The sequence below is a fragment of the Oncorhynchus masou genome, chromosome 9 (genome assembly GCF_036934945.1).
Source record: "Oncorhynchus masou masou isolate Uvic2021 chromosome 9, UVic_Omas_1.1, whole genome shotgun sequence".
NCBI lineage: Eukaryota > Metazoa > Chordata > Actinopteri > Salmoniformes > Salmonidae > Oncorhynchus > Oncorhynchus masou.
Window position 1 is genome coordinate 61,259,350 of NC_088220.1, and position 11,236 is coordinate 61,270,585.

The 11,236-nt window shown below is 43.3% G+C and overlaps 1 protein-coding gene across 1 annotated transcript in view; it reads left to right on the top strand.

Moving 5' to 3' along the window:
- Positions 1-258: 258 nt before the first annotated feature.
- LOC135545052 (forkhead box protein N1-like) overlaps positions 259-11,236 on the top strand; it is a 26,387-nt gene continuing 15,409 nt past the window's right edge. Inside the window, exon 1 of the mRNA XM_064972704.1 lies at positions 259-336. The gene's annotated coding sequence lies outside the window, so the exon portion shown is untranslated. The remainder of the gene's footprint in view (positions 337-11,236) is intronic.

The window sequence follows — 11,236 nt, forward strand, 5'->3', positions numbered from 1 at the left end:
TTGGCTGAAGGCCAGACAGAAAGAGAGAAAAAGAGAGAGACAGTTAAAGAAGAGAGAGAATGAGCATGAGATTAATGCTCTGAAGGCTGGAACCAGCCCTTCAGCTCTGCTTCCTACCACACTCTTCTGACTCAATATCACATCAACAGTATTCTTCAACAGAAGAATCGTTCTGCTGGAAAGTGTTCAAAGTGTATAGGCTAAGCCAAGTGAATTTAATAAATTCTTCTTCTTCATCAGACTGGACTGGAATGATTGATTGACTCTACGAGATTTAAAGAAGATACTGTGGCCTACTGTATAAGGCAGAACAAGATTGTTGTCGTGTCAAAGAGGGTGAGTTGAGCATCTCTCAATGGTCAAGAATGTGAAAAGGTTGGAAACTTTTGAGCAAGTATGGCAAACCTATGGCATTACACCTGTCTGTGCTTCTAAGCAGCTATTGCTTCTTTATTAAATGTGACATGCCTGTGAAATTACATTGAAAAACCTCATGTACATCATGTGAAGGCCCACAAGGAGGGGACCTTGTGTGGTGGTTGTGTGTTTGCTGGGGTGACACTAGTGTCAAAAGAAAAGCTGTGTCGTTGAACAAAAATGAGTCTTGTCTTCTTACCTGCATCTCTGATGTTTAACGGTTGAAAGGACACCGACTAATGACTTTAAATATGCTTTAGTGGCCCACTGGCCCTGTGTCAGCCACAATGGACTGAGTAACTATCCCTACTGTATGATGAACTCATGATAAAATATTTAACAGATTTCAGTCATTACTGTCATCCAAGCATCTGTGATTTTCAAATATATGGATTAGGTGTTGTAGAGCCAAATGCTAAATGATAAGCTCTTGTAAGCAAATATATGGATCATGTCAGGGTTAGGGATATATTAACCTTCACTCCCAGGCTGTGCTACCAATGGTAAGGCGAATGCCTGTGACAGAGGCTAGGGTTATATAGCATAACAAAGTTAGAAACAAGGTAATCTAGGTCAGAGGGAGGCGCAGAGACAATCAGATAATCTAGAGACGTCCTGAGAGGTTAGAATTGTTAGCATGACAGCTGTCAATAAATCTCCAAGGGGGAAAGGTTATAATGACATCTTTACGACAGATGAATGACAGGTTCCATAATGACATGGTGCCTGGGAACTGAAGGTTTCTGCAGTTTACAGAGAATAAACAGACGTCTTATTTTGAAACACTTACATAACATTAATCTTGAGCCTGAAAATGTAATTGGTAAGAAATGTTATGGATGCTTTTCTTTAGTGGTGACAATAAGAAATAACCAAAGGTAAGAATACAAACATAAAGCAAATAGCTCAGTAGATAAACATTTTAGCATCCTGAAGTGAGGGACATCAAGGAGATTAACATTCAAAAGCTTTGATCATCACAGGAGTTTACAGGCTGTTTATACACAGGACAGGAGTTTACAGGCTCTTTATACACAGGACAGGAGTTTACAGGCTCTTTATACACAGGACAGGAGTTTACAGGTTGTTTATACACAGGACAGGAGTTTACAGGCTCTTTATACACAGGACAGGAGTTTACAGGTTGTTTATACACAGGACAGGAGTTTACAGGTTGTTTATACACAGGACAGGAGTTTACAGGTTGTTTATACACAGGACAGGAGTTTACAGGTTGTTTATACACAGGACAGGAGTTTATAGGTTGTTTATACACAGGACAGGAGTTTACAGGTTGTTTATACACAGGACATTGGTTTACAGGTTGTTTATACACAGGACAGGAGTTTATAGGTTGTTTATACACAGGACAGGAGTTTACAGGACAGGAGTTTGTTTATGCACAGTTGTTTATACACAGGACAGGAGTTTTATACACAGGACAGGAGTTTACAGGTTGTTTATACACAGGACAGGAGTTTACAGGTTGTTTATACACAGGACAGGAGTTTACAGGTTGTTTATACACAGGACAGGAGTTTACAGGCTGTTTATATACACAGGACAGGAGTTTACAGGCTTTACAGGTTTTATACACAGGACAGGAGTTGGTTTACAGGTTGTTTATACACAGGACAGGAGTTTACAGGTTGTTTATACACAGGACAGGAGTTTACAGGTTGTTTATACACAGGACAGGAGTTTACAGGCTGTTTATACACAGGACAGGAGTTTACAGGCTCTTTATGCACAGGACAGGAGTTTACAGGCTGTTTATACACAGGACAGGAGGTTACAGGCTGTTTATACACAGGACAGGAGTTTACAGGTTGTTTATACACAGGTTTACAGTTTATACACAGGACAGGAGTTTACAGGTTGTTTATACACAGGACAGGATACACAGTTTACAGGTTGTTTATACACAGGACAGGAGTTTATACAGGACTTTACAGGTTGTTTATACACAGGACAGGAGTTTTATACACAGGACAGGAGTTTACAGGTTGTTTATACACAGGACAGGAGTTTACAGGCTGTTTATACACAGGACAGGAGTTTACAGGTTACAGGTTGTTTTTATACACAGGACAGGAGTTTACAGGTTGTTTATACACAGGACAGGAGTTTACACAGGATACACAGTTTATACAGGACAGGAGGACAGGGAGTTTACAGGTTGTTTATACACAGGACAGGAGTTTACAGGTTGTTTATACACAGGACAGGAGTTTACAGGCTGTTTATACACAGGACAGGAGTTTACAGGCTGTTTATACACAGGACAGGAGTTTACAGGCTCTTTATACACAGGACAGGAGTTTACAGGCTGTTTATACACAGGACAGGACAGGAGTTTACAGGCTGTTTATGCACAGGACAGGAGTTTACAGGCTCTTTATGCACAGGACAGGAGTTTACAGGCTGTTTATACACAGGACAGGAGGTTACAGCCTGTTTATACACAGGACATTGGTTTACAGGTTGTTTATACACAGGACAGGAGTTTACAGGTTGTTTATACACAGGACAGGAGTTTACAGGTTGTTTATACACAGGACAGGAGTTTACAGGTTGTTTATACACAGGACAGGAGTTTACAGGTTGTTTATACACAGGACAGGAGTTTACAGGTTGTTTATACACAGGACAGGAGTTTACAGGTTGTTTATACACAGGACAGGAGTTTACAGGTTGTTTATACACAGGACAGGAGTTTACAGGTTGTTTATACACAGGACAGGTTTAGTTTTTATACAGGACAGGAGTTTACAGTTTTTATACACAGGACAGGAGTTTACAGGTTGTTTATACACAGGACAGGAGTTTACAGGTTGTTTATACACAGGACAGGAGTTTACAGGACAGGAGGTTGGTTTATACACAGGACAGGAGTTTACAGGACAGGAGGTTACAGTTTGTTTATACACAGGACAGGAGTTTACAGGTTGTTTATACACAGGACAGGAGTTTACAGGTTGTTTATACACAGGACAGGAGTTTACAGGTTGTTTATACACAGGACAGGAGTTTACAGGTTTTTGTTCCAGTCTTTCACTAACACCTCATTCAGCTTATTGTGGTCTAAATTGTAGACGATGAATAGTTGGGGGCAGGAATAAACACTTGCACAGTGCAGTACCCTGTGGCAGAAATCACCCATGTCTGTATTTTAGAATGCCCGTCACATATTACCATGAGCTGACAATTTTGCATGATAGAGAACAATGTGTGGATCTACTTCTAACATAGTAATGTTGCACACTGCTGAATAAATTCCTGACTAAAGTCCTGTGATAGGGTGATTTTCCTGATGGACGGGAGGTTCCCAAGTTCTTTCCATCTGTCAGGGTGATGGGGTGGGATGTGCTTCAACCTGAGGAGAACAGAGCAGAAACATAAGGCCAAGGGAGGATACATTAACCTCACTGCTCAAATTTCAGTGCTGGTTCAAGTTGCTGAGAACCACAACTACCTTTTTTAATGTGCAATTGCTTTGTAAACAGTGTTACATATTCATAAGCTTGATCAAGTTCTCACCGATTTACTGTTAATTTATCATATCATTATCCCACATACATTTTCTTTATATGCAATGGTGAAACACAAGGGAGGGCAAAGTGACAAGAAGAACGTTATCTAGATAGCTAACGTTAGGTAAACAGACACTACATGTATGTATTGACTGATCATGTAAGAATGCACAAATAATTTGGCTGTCTAGCAAGCCTAGATTGAACTGGAACATTTTCTCCCAAGCGGAGACTTCAGTCCACCATTAATTCAGAAGTTTTTGTCATTTTCGCTGTGTCGCAAGGTGTTATGGGATAGCCGCCCTGGCGAAAAGAACAAAAAAGTATGCTTCCATGTGTACTTTGTTTTCCAGACCTCCCAAGTACGCTTATAGAACGTCCGGTAAACTTAGCACATACTTGTCTTTTCACCTTCTTATGTTTGGAATCGCACTTGAAAATGACAGTTGACTTCCGTACTCGCTATACGCTCTAGATGGAACACAAGTATGCATTTTGGAACACTGCCAGTGTTTGTTTGACTAAATATTAGTCGAACAAAGACCTAACAGGAGCGCTGTGATTCGCATATATTACTGTATCACATGGTTGACAACAGCCCAGCCAGCACATACACATGCAGGCATAAGAGCCTGTACAGAGAGGAGAGGCTCTGGGATTATGTTTTAGCCCGGTTTCATGAGCCTACCCAATGGTGTGTTTCAATAATGACATTAATTCAGTGATAGGGTTACCCAAGAAAAACTTCCCCAAAAGGACTAATTCATGGTAAACAGGTTGGAGGAACACCCTGCATATATATTTTGTATGTAATGTATATCTAAATTCCTCAAGAAAGGCATATAGTTAAGGGGCAGGAAACAGTAGCCACAGTATTTGCAGGCTTAGGTTCCAGCACAGCTCTAACACACCTGATTCAACAGATCAACTAATCATGATCTTCAATTTAAACGTGTATTAGTTGAAACAATTGTGTTAGCGTTGAGTCAGAAGTTGCCCACCCATGTCTTACTGTCTGTGACATGACATGACATATAGGAGCATAGAGATACTGCACAGAAGCTTATAACGTCTGTGATGGAGGACTTCGAATGTCAACAGGTCACAAAACTGTAAGTAAAGTGAACGAGGGTTAAATCCCTAGTTCTTTGAGATAATATTAGTTTTCTCCCCTCATCTCACTGCTGGCACTCTGGGCTTTAGTTATAACAACACAGGAACCGACAGAGCAAAGGAGAAGAAAAGAAGGAGATGAAAAGAAGTACTTCCTAATTACATGATGGATGAAAGTGAAAAGGTAGACGTTCTTGGTCCATTAGAACTGCCAATCAAATGGTGTAAAGGTGAGGGTTAGTTATGGCAACACCTCAGGACTGGGACCGCTGAAACATGCTCAGAAACAAGCACACCTGGGTTCAAATACTATTTAAACCTTTGAAATACATTGAGCATTTGCTCTAGCTTGCCTTGAGTGCCAGATGGGTGGGTTTTGCAGTTTTGGAACTATTCTATTGGTCCATTAAACCAGGCATACTCAATCAAACACAAATAAAGTACCCGTAATTATGTCAAATACTATTTGAACCCAGGTCTGTCAGAAACCAACACACCATTCAGCTTTAGAAGAGCTTTAAAGAGGAACTGGACACTTAGAGGAAAACCAACACCACTAAACATTGGTGTATCAAATTATTCACATATATCTTTTTGTCTTTAAATCAGATGGGAACCATTCATTCATACATTTTGGCTTGTAAATTGTGGGAATATCCCCAGGACAAACTGTGGACATTTTAATATCTGATTTTTAAATTGGTAGTTTTCTGTAGAGTTATGATAACATGGCAGAGTTGGCAGACTGATGCCATTCCTTTTCCCACATCAACTCACAGACAATGGCAACGTTTGTTCATCTGAATGGCACATACATTTGTCAGTATTAACTTCTGGTTGTGGGGAGCATTATCAATACACAGTTCCTAGAGTTAAATCATTTTGACATTAAGGTTAATCATGTAGATGTATTGCAGTATATTGGTTAGTTCCCAACGAATGACCCTGCTGTTTTTAGTTTTGTTTTATTTTATTTGACCATTTAAAAAAACAAGCACACATAAAACTTGAAAAAGCCATACATGCACATGAGGTGAATGTGAAAGTGTACTTGTCACATGGTAAGTACACTTCACCTATGCCATGAAGGTCCAGCCCTTTTGTCAGAGGTCACAGTGCACACACAAACAGGGATGTCACACTATAGTCCTTAACCTCCCACAGATCCCGCTCCACCTTGAATGTAGTTAACCTTCTATGGCCAAAGAAATGACAGCACAGTGTTTTTTTCTCTTGATCAACCATTCTTCCTTGTCAGTGCAACTCCAAATGGCCAATCAGAGGTTTGTGTCAAGCAGGGCAAAGGAGCAGTTGCTGCAACAGAACAAAGGCTGTCTCAACTCTGACATTTCACTTCCTTCTCTAAAACAGGTCACCGTCAATAATGGCTGACCCTGGCCGTGACCCCGGACTTGACCCCACTCTCCGAGGGTGTCTCAGGGGGGGTTGGGATATGCAAAACACACACACACACACACACACACACACACACACACACACACACACACACACACACACACACACACACACACACACACACACACACACACACACACACACACACACACACACACACACACACACACACACACACACACACACACACACACACACACACACACACACACAAGGGTCTTGATTTCACCCTTCAACCCAACTCAGCAATAGCTGGTTGTGAGTGATCTAATCTTCACGGTTTGTTGCCCATTTTAATGAGCTTTGAGGTGTGTGTGTGCGTGCGTCTGTGCGTGCATTGATGTGTATAAGTGTGTGTATGAGATCACGCTTCCTGGAACCTCTGCCACATGTCTCACACCTCTGCTGGGATCTGATAACAGAACTGTAAACTGATGAAGATGGAAAACCACCTTGCCAGTGCCATAGAGCCAACTTACAGTTGAAGTCGGAAGTTTACGTACACTTAGGTTGGACTCATTAAAACTCATTTTTCAACCACTCCACAAGTTTCTTGTTAAGAAACTATAATTTTGGCAAGTCGGTTATGACATCTACTTTGTGCATGACACCTACTTTGTGCAAGTCATTTTTCCAAAAATTGTTTACAGACAGATTATTTCACTTATAATTCACTGTATCACAATTCCAGTGGGTCAGAAGTTTACATAGTTGACTGTGCCTTTAAACAGCTTGGAAAATACCAGAACACGATGTCATGGCTTTAGAAGTTTCTAATAGGCTAATTGACATCATTTGAGTCAATTGGAGGTGTACCTGTGGATGTATTTCAAGGCATACCTTGAAACTCAGTGCCTCCTTGCTTGACATCATGGGAAAATCAAAAGAAATCAGCCAACACCTCAGAAGAAAATTGTAGACCTTCACAAGTCTGGTTCATCCTTGGGAGCAATTTCCAAATGCCGGAATGTACCAATTTCATCTGTGCAAACAATAGTAAATAAGTATAAACACCATGGGACCACACAGCCGTTATACCCCTCAGGAAGGAGAAGGGTTCTGTCTCTTAGAGATTAACGTACTTTGGTGCGAAAAGTGCCAATCAATCCCAGAACAACAGCAAAGGTCCTTGTGAAGATGCTGGAGGAAACAGGTACAGAAGTATCTATATCCACAGTAAAACGAGTCCTATATCGAACATAACCTGAAAGGCCGCTCAGCAAGGAAGAAGCCACTGCTCCAAAACCGCCATAAAAAAGTCAGACTACGGTTTGCAACTGCACATGGGGACAAAGATCATACTTTTTGGAGAAATATTCTCTGGTCTGATGAAACCAACATAGGACTGTTTGGCCATAATGACCATCATTATGTTTGGAGGAAAAAGGGGGAGGCTTGCAAGCCAAAGAACACCATCCCAACCATGAAGCACGGGCGTGGCAGCATCATGTTGTGGGGGTTCTTTGCTGCAGGAGGGACTGGTGCACTTCACAAAATAGATGGCATAATGAGGCAGGAAAATTGTGTGGATATATTGAAGCAACATCTCAAGACATCAGTCAGGAAGTTAAAGCTTGGTCGCAAATGACCCCAAGCATACTTCCAAAGTAGTGGCAAAATGGCTAGGATAACAAAGTCAAGGTATTGGAGTGGCCATCACAAAGCCCTGACCTCAATCCTATAGAAGAATTGTGGACAGAACTGAAAAATTGTGTGTGAGCAAGGAGGCCTGCAAACCTGACTCAGTTACACCAGCTCTGTCAGCAGGAATGGGTCAAAAATCACCCAACTTATTGTGGGAAGTTTGTGGAAGGCTACCCGAAACATTTGACCCAAGTTAAACAATTTAAAGGCAATGCTACCAAATACTAATTGAGTGTATGTAAACTTCTGACCCACTGGGAATGTGATGAAATAAATTAAACTTGAAATAAATCATTCTCTCTACTATTATTCTGACATTTCACATTCTTAAAATAATGTGGTGATCCTAACTGACCTAAGACAGGGAATTTTTACTAGGATTAAATATCAGGAATTGTGAAAAACTGAGTTTAAATGTATTTGTGTCTGTTAACAGCTGTTGGAAAAATTACTTGTGTCATGCACAAAGTAGATGTCCTAACTGACTTGCCAAAACTATAGTTTGTTAACAAGTCATTTGTGGAGTGGTTGAAAAACGAGTTTAATTGACTCCAACCTAAGTGTATGTAAACTTCCGACTTCAACAGTAGTTTTGCGAGCCAATGCTAACTAGTTGTGTGGGCGTGGTTTCCCAATCTCGGCCTGATTGTCTGCGCCAGCTGAACCACTTATCTTCCTTTATATGTTCTGTTACCAGTGTTTCTTGTTGTCAGATCGTTGTTTCTTCTCTGAGGTTGTGTCGTGTGTCCGTGCTCTTTCTTGTGTGGATTATCTGCTGTGCTCCTTCCTACTCATCCCGACACACTCCCCTGGTTGTCTCAGCACGTTATGATCGGGAAGATGCGCCCCGAGTTCCTGGGTCGGATTCCTTCTGAGTACAGTCTGTCTGTCATGTTGCTGCTGTGAACTACATTCATTAAACCATCGTTGCTTGCATCTTGCATCCGCCTCTCTGTGTTGTAACAGAACGATCTGACCAGACCATGGATGCAGCGAGTTCAACGAGTCTGACCGAATTCCTTTCCCGCAGTATCACGAGAATGGATCAACAAGAGGAGAACATCTCCAGCACAGGTCGGGCAGTACAAGCCCTTTCGACGCAGGTATCCCAGCTGACCCAACAATTGCAACATCTGAGGGGTTCCGCTGCGCCACCTACACCGCAGTTCAACCCGCCCCGCCAGGCCGGATTCCCAGCTAGAGCCACGGCTACCGACACCAGAGGGTTATTCAGGTGATCCTGACTATTGCAGAGCCTTTCTTACGAGCTGTTCCATGCATTTCTCGTTGCAGCCACGGACCTTCAACCGTGAACAGTCTAGGTAGCATTCGTACTCACACTGCTATCAGGCAAAGCGTCTCTCTGGGGAACGGCGGTGTGGGCGAACCAGGACCCATGCTGCACCTCTTTCCAGACACTCTCCGAGGAGATGAGAAGGGTCTTGATCGGGCCGTGGCGGGTAGGGAGACGGCCAGACTACTCGCTGACCTTCGCCAAGGAGACCATTCAGTATCGGAATACTCCATCCAATTCCGCACTCTGGCCGCAGAGTGTCAGTGGAACGAGGAGGCGCAGTGGGACATGTTCCTGCATGGGCTGGAGGACCGGATCCAGAAGGAGATTTATGTTCTGGACCTTCCCAGGAGTTTAAATGGACTAGTGGAACTAGCCCTGAGGTCGACGCTGCGTCTGAGTCGTATTGGCCGCCGAGCATGCCCTAACAGACCGTATAACGACACGGAGGGCTGGCATGCCAGCGCGTCGGGAACACGGCCAGTTCAGCTTCCGCTCACGAACCCATGCAGCTGGGGAGAGCTCGCGCTCTCCCGGGAGAGAGGGAGAGGCGGAGGTCCCAGGACTCTGTCTCTACTGTGGTAGAGCCGGGCCACTTTATCCACTCCTGCCCGGTAAAGATCAGGCCCGGTAGTAAACATGAGGCTACTATCGGGTGGTGTCACCACAGAGAAGACCTCATCATCTACTCTCCTCCCGGTAAGACTAAGATGGGCCACCCACACGCACGACACCCAAGCCTTACTGGACTCAGGAGCAGAGGGTAATTTCATGGACTTCAAGCTCGCTCACAAACTCCAGATCCCTATCACCTCACTCACGCACAAGATATCCGTCAACGCTCTCAATGGTCAAGAACTCCCCAACATTTCTCACACCACTGAACCTATCACACTCATCACTTCTGGCAATCACACTGAGACACTATCATTCCTACTCATGGACTCACCCCTTGCACCATTAGTTCTCGGCCACCCTTGGCTCACCCAACACAACCCCAGAGTTGACTGGGGTCCTAACTCTATATCCATGTGGAGTAACAAGTGTCTTGGAGTCCCTGTTTAGTGTCTGCTTGTTCGTCTGTGTCTGATTCTGTGTTTCTAGAGAGGCAGTGGATTTGTCTAACGTGCCCGTTGAATACCTCGACCTGAAGGAGGTGTTCAGTTAGTCCGTGCTGCTTCCCTTCCTCCGCATCGTCCCTATGACTGTGCAATAGAATTACGTTGTGGTGAGTCTCCGCCTAAAGGCAAGTTATATTCACTTTCTGTTCCTGAGAGGGAGGCTATGGAGAGATACATCTCTGGTTCTCTGGCATCTAAATTCATTCGTCCTTCCCCTCTTCTCCAGCGGGGCGGGTTCTTCTTTGTGAGGAAGAAGGACGGATCTCTGCGTCCTTGCATTGATTACCGTGGGTTGAATAACATCACAGTGAAGAATACCTATCCCTTACCGTTGATGTCCTCCGCCTTTGAAAGGTTACAGGGAGCATCCGTGTTCACTAAGTTGGATTTACGTAATGCATATCATTTGGTTCGCATAAGGGAGGGGGACGAATGGAAGACCGCGTTTAACACCCCCAGAGGGCACTTCGAATATTTGGTCATGCCTTTTGGGCTATCCAACTCCCCAGCGGTTTTCAGGCACTCGTCAATGACGTGCTGAGAGATATGATTGATCCAGTTCATATATGTTTACCTGGATGACATACTGATTTTTCTTCTTCTCTCCAGGAACACGCTCAACACGTCAGACGAGTGCTTCAGAGGTTGTTGGAGAATGGACTTTTTGTCAAGGAGAAATGCATTTTTCATGCACAATC